Raw genomic sequence first — 5622 nt, 5'->3', positions numbered from 1 at the left:
TGAAAAGTGGATTTTATACTGACAACAAGTAATGACCAGCTCAGTGGTTGGACCACAAAAAAGCTCCAAAGCACTTCCCAAAGCTAAATTTGCATCAATAAAAGATCACGGTCACTGTTCAGTGGGGTCTGACTCACTGCGGCTTTCTGAATTCTTGCAAAACCATAACATCAGAGAAGCACACTCAGCAAATAGTTGAGCTGCACCAAAAACTGCAATGCCTGCAGCCAGGATCAGTCACAGAAAGGGACTAATTCTCCACAGTAACACCGAATGCACATCGCACAATCAGTGCTTCAAATGCTGAGCGAATTGGGCTGTGAAGTTTTGCCTCATCTGCCATAGTCACCTGACCTCTCACCAACTGACTCCACTTCTTCAAGCATCTTGACAACATTTTTGCAGAGATAACACTTCTACAACCAGCAGGATGCAGAAGAGGCTTTCCAAGAGTTCATCAAATGCTGAAGCATGAATTTTTATGCTACAGGAATAAACAAACTTTTCTCTCATAAGCAAAAATGTGTTGATTGTAATGGTTCATATTTTGATTAATAAATATGTGTTTGAGGCTAGTTATAATGATTTAAAATTCACAATCCAAACGTGGAATTGTTTTTGCAGCAACCTACTTATATTTATCATAAGAAAGGCAAATCTGATGGTATTCTGGGTTGAATTTTGAGAATTTACCTAGGTTAATCAAAGGAAATATCTCTTAGAATGACTTACTTGCCTTTTTAAAAGAGGCTTTTGCCTTAGGGCATGTGTGCTTGTCAAAAAAAGACAGAAACAGTGAGATGCAAAGTGAGAAATCACCTAGAGTGTATTGCTATGCCATAATTCCTTTTCCTTCATTCTCTTTCTGGGATCTTGGGCACGCATGCACATGTACTTGGCATGGTTTTTGAGCCACTGGTCCAGTACTTGAACCATGTTTGGCCATGTGGGAGTCGAGTGACATAACTGCTATGCCATCTGCTGGCCTCCAATTTGCTTTCCTTTTAATATAAGTCAGGAATGACTGAAGGGACCTATAATAGTAACCAATTTTCTAAATATACAATTTGTTTTTCTCAGATTTAAATTTATGACATTATTTACATGACAACTTTCTATAAATACATGCTCTTCTCTCTGGATAGGAGTATGTTGATTTATGATTTGTAATGGCTTCTATGTAATATTGATATAATTCTAAATCAAAATAAAATAGAAAAGCGTGTGATTTATCCTAATACAGAAAGATAAAATCTGCATGTCTGAAGTTTTTCTCAAATATCTACTTTGCAGTGTTATAGAAAATCTGTGGTTTAGACCTATGCATGTTACCATTATTCAACCTTTGGCTTATCTACCTGATGTTGGCTCTGCTTATGAGAAGATTTGTTACCAAAATTATGTTTTGGGGAACTGAGAAGTTCTGAAGCATAAATTTTTTTTAAATTTTGCCAGAGGGTAAGTATGTTTGCCAGAGAGAGACAGAGACAAAAAGAGAGGGAAGATGAGAAAGCAACCCCCTGTGGGGTATGTTTACACTGATATTCCTTCTCTATTTCTCCCTCAATTTGGAATTTGGGTGCGCACTCACACATGCCCAGCGTGTTTCTCAAGTTCCTACCATCCCCCAGACTCAAACAGCACTGTCAGTCATGTGGGATCTAGCCACCTTAACCCCTATAATATGGTGTGGTCCTATATGTAACTTTATATCTACAATTTAATGACTATTATTTTTGAAAATCTCGTTTCATGTTCATTCATCAGTAAATATTTACTATTTGCCATAAGCCATGCAGTATGTTAAAATCATCTAAGGCAAGCTGATATTAAAAGGGCAACTGACATGAGCAGACCTCCCACAAGAGAAAGTACACAAAGTGTTAGCAAGGATATGAAACAACGAGAACTTTTACATACTATTTATGAGAGTATAAAATGGTTCAATCACTTCCTTATTAAAGTAAAACACAGGCCAGCCTGATAGCACAGTGGTTAAGTGTTGAGCAGAGGAAGTTGGATCCCTCATGGCAAATCAGGGTTTGAGTTTTGGTCCCAGAGACTTGAAAAATACCCTAGGAGTGCACACACACACACACACACACACACACACACCCCAGAAGAATTAGAGGATAAAGGATTGTAGCATGACCAGCCCCCACTGGGATGTTCTCTCTATCTCACATACATGCACACACAAGTTCTCTGGCATTTAAACAAGGGACTACTCCTTATAATCCAACAATTCCAGTCTTCATTATTTACCCAAGATAAACGAAACATGTACACCAAGAGACATTTACCAGAATGTTTATAACTGATTTGTTCATGACAGTTTCAAACTGAAAACACCCCACATGTCCATTACCAGGAGAGAATAGGTGAATGTATATTGCGGAATAGTTGTACGATAGAACACTTAACAGCAATTATAAGGCAAACTAGTGAAAAAACACAGTATTACCTTGATGAATTGCAAAAACATCACATTATGCAGAAAAGTGTGGTTCTTGGGACCCACAGATGGCATGGTGGTTACATTGCTGGACCCCAACATGGTCATCTGTGGTTTGAGTCCCAGGCCCAGTGGCTTGAAAATCAAGCTAGGGGCTCTCTCTAGGAGTCAAAGTGGCAGTGAGGGGACCCTGGAGCATCCTGGAACCTGAGCCACTGACAGGATGGGTAGCACGGGAGGATGGCCAGGCTTTGGCGGTACTGGAGGCAATGGTAGCGGGGGCGCCAGCAGTGGTCCCAGCTACGGCAGCAGCAGCAGAGGCAGGAGGAGCCTTTTAGAAATGGATGAAAAGAGGCAGCTGGATCCAGGGTTGAAGGTTCATAAAGGCCACAGGATTATACTCTGAAGAACCAGCAGACAAAATGCCTCAGCAACTGGAGAAAATGGATGCTAATGCATCTATCTTCATTCATGTTCCCCAAGGGTAGGGGGAAATTCACAGACCCAGAAGACTTTTATAGAGACATCACCCTATTCTCAGCAAGGCTATGGTTGTTATGGTTGTGATTCAAAATTGTATAGCCTTGACCATGGCCATGGGAAACCATAAGACCAAAAAAAAAAAAAAAAAAAGGAGAGAACCTCTGCTCTTGCTACCCTCAAAAAAGAAGTTTTATTGAAAAATCCAATATTAGAGGTGTCAATGTATTAGTTCAGGACTTCGAGGGAATGTCAGCCTTAATGGAGATTTCTCTACAAGCCAGTCTGGCTAGGCCAGAAGCCTGACACTGCAGAAAGATATGGCTGATCTTTACCTGTACCAGCATTGTACAGGTGTAGACTTCATATCTCAAGATTTGTTTTCCAGTTCCTCATGCAATTTTGGCAGCAAGATATCCAGTTTTTTCTCTGTTGTAATTTATTAGTTTATTATCTTTAATCTTGAATAAAGTCATAGAAAATTGTTTGGTTTAGCTCTCAGCAGCTTTCTCCTGAGCTCTGAGGAACCTTGCCTTCTGGGCTATCTGATCTTTCTTCCGGGCAAGGGACATCTTGGGACGATTCCACCTCTTCTTTTTAACTTCTTTCTTGGGTTTCTTTTCATAGACTGGGTTCTCTTGTATAGCAGTGTGAGCTTTCTTATACATCTCCTCCATCATGTCTGGAGTTGCATTGCTCTTTATGTACTGAGAGGACTGTCTCTTATAAGCGTCTTCATCTTTTTCCATTAGGTAACGCATATAGTCTGCAATATTCTGGCCCATCATGTGCTTCTGATGGACTTCTGCATTAAATTCCTTGCTTTCAGAATCATAACGAGGGAATAGTTTGGTACTGTGAGGGATAGATAAGCCTCCATCCACCACTCCCTTCAGGGCCACAAAAACTTTATTTCCAATGGTGGTTCTGGCAAGGCTTGCACCCAAATAGCAGGTGAAGGCACCAGGTTGACCATCGATGCTTTCTACATTGTACTCATCTCTGGTCACTTCCACTTGACCTTCATAGGTCTTGTCCATGCAAAACCTACTGAGAAGACTGAAGGCCAGCAGCAGGCCAGTACAATACACTGAAGCATAATTTGTCAGGCCAACCTTTGCATCGTATTTTGGTAGTTCTTGTGCATAAACTGCACAGACTATCATATCCCCTTCTATACAGGCATAAGCAACCTGACAGATGATATCTCTATTAGTTACACAAACTATCATCCTATATTTGTGTGTGTTGTACTTATTTTTATCCTGGATCACCAAGCGTTTCAGAGCAATCAGTTTTACCCTCTTGTCGTCTTCTATATTTCACTTGTTATCTCTTAAACTAGGTCTTATTCTTGACAACTTTAACAAATCCTATCTTGTGGAACAGAGACCCATGGCCACGGCTGACCTGCAGGCCCACACTACAGGGAGGGGGGGGGGAAGCAAGATGTCCATTTTAAAAACACCACTTTCTTCCTCACCTGAGTATGGGGCACAGTTCATGATGGACATCAGTACAGCTGGTATTGCTATGCCCCTGTTTTCTGCCTTGTTACACTACCTTTTTATGAGATAATTCGGAATGGAGGACTCAAGGTTTCAGAATATCAATATTCTTGTTCAGCTTAGTGAATAATTTGGAACACCTCATTCCCTTAATGTAGACATGCATGGACTCTTTGATTACATTATGAGTGCTATTATGAGTCATCCTTAGTTTTTCTTCAGACTCTGAACTGGTTGAAGCTTTTGGTGAAAATTGGAACTGCTTAGATGAAGAGCTCAAAGCCCACAAGGCTATCACTTCTGCATGATCCCCATTTTTTCTAAATTTGTTACAAAGGAGGATTTGGACTGGTGAAGAAATCACAAACTGAACTTCAACGACCCCCACAAGAATTATATTAGATGAGTCCTTTATACCAAAAAAAAAAAAAAAAAGAAAAAAGATGTGAAAGTGATATTACACTGTGCATACTGACACTGGACCTCTCTGGTTTGCACTGTAGCCTCTCTGTGGGGAGTCTCAGTGAAGTTCAGGATCTCCTTGCAGGGAAGCCAAACATGACTGGGGCACAAGCAGCCATGGAACTTTACCACAGTGCTGTTGTTGGAATTTAACATGCTTGCACAAGGTATGGACATGATTTTGTATTTATAAAATTATAAGGGGCTCACTAAATCTTTGAGAACCAATACAGCCCAACTGAGTGGAGACCGCAGAGCCCGAGGGAAACGTCAGCACGTGTCGCCCCCCCCCCCAACCAGGCAGGCGGCTCCCCCCCCCCCCCCAACCAGGCAGGCGGCTCCCGCCTCCTTCTGCGCATGCGCGGCGCCCCCACCGCCCTGCACGTGGCTCCCGCCTTCTTCTGCGCACGTGCGGCCCCGCCCACCAGAGCCGGGAGCGGAACCGCCCTCACACGCGGGGTGTGGGTTCCGCGTCGAAGTTGGGGCGCAGGGAGAGGACCTGGCCTTGGCAGGAGCCGCCCTCAACCCGGTGGGAGCAGGACTCCAGCAGCGGGGCCGGACCTGGGTCTAGGCGGTCGGCGTTAGGAGCGGCGGGGTCGGCGTCAGCGTCGCGGCTGCTGTGTCCCAAGGCGGCGCGTGCCGAGGTTCGTGGGCCCCGGAGGGGCGGGTCTCAGGCCTCCCAGGGGCCGGGCCAGGGTGGGGAGCTGGGCTTCCAGC

The 5622-nt window shown here is 43.4% G+C and overlaps 1 pseudogene; it reads left to right on the top strand.

Annotated features, from left to right (window-relative positions):
• The first annotated feature begins 2927 nt into the window (after positions 1–2927).
• Positions 2928–5476, top strand: LOC102472802 (BTB/POZ domain-containing protein 7 pseudogene; annotated as a pseudogene).
• Positions 5477–5622: the final 146 nt, after the last annotated feature.

This window comes from Tupaia chinensis, unplaced genomic scaffold (genome assembly GCF_000334495.1).
Source record: "Tupaia chinensis unplaced genomic scaffold, TupChi_1.0 Scaffold000161_1, whole genome shotgun sequence".
NCBI lineage: Eukaryota > Metazoa > Chordata > Mammalia > Scandentia > Tupaiidae > Tupaia > Tupaia belangeri.
This window is presented reverse-complemented; position numbering and strand designations above follow the sequence as displayed.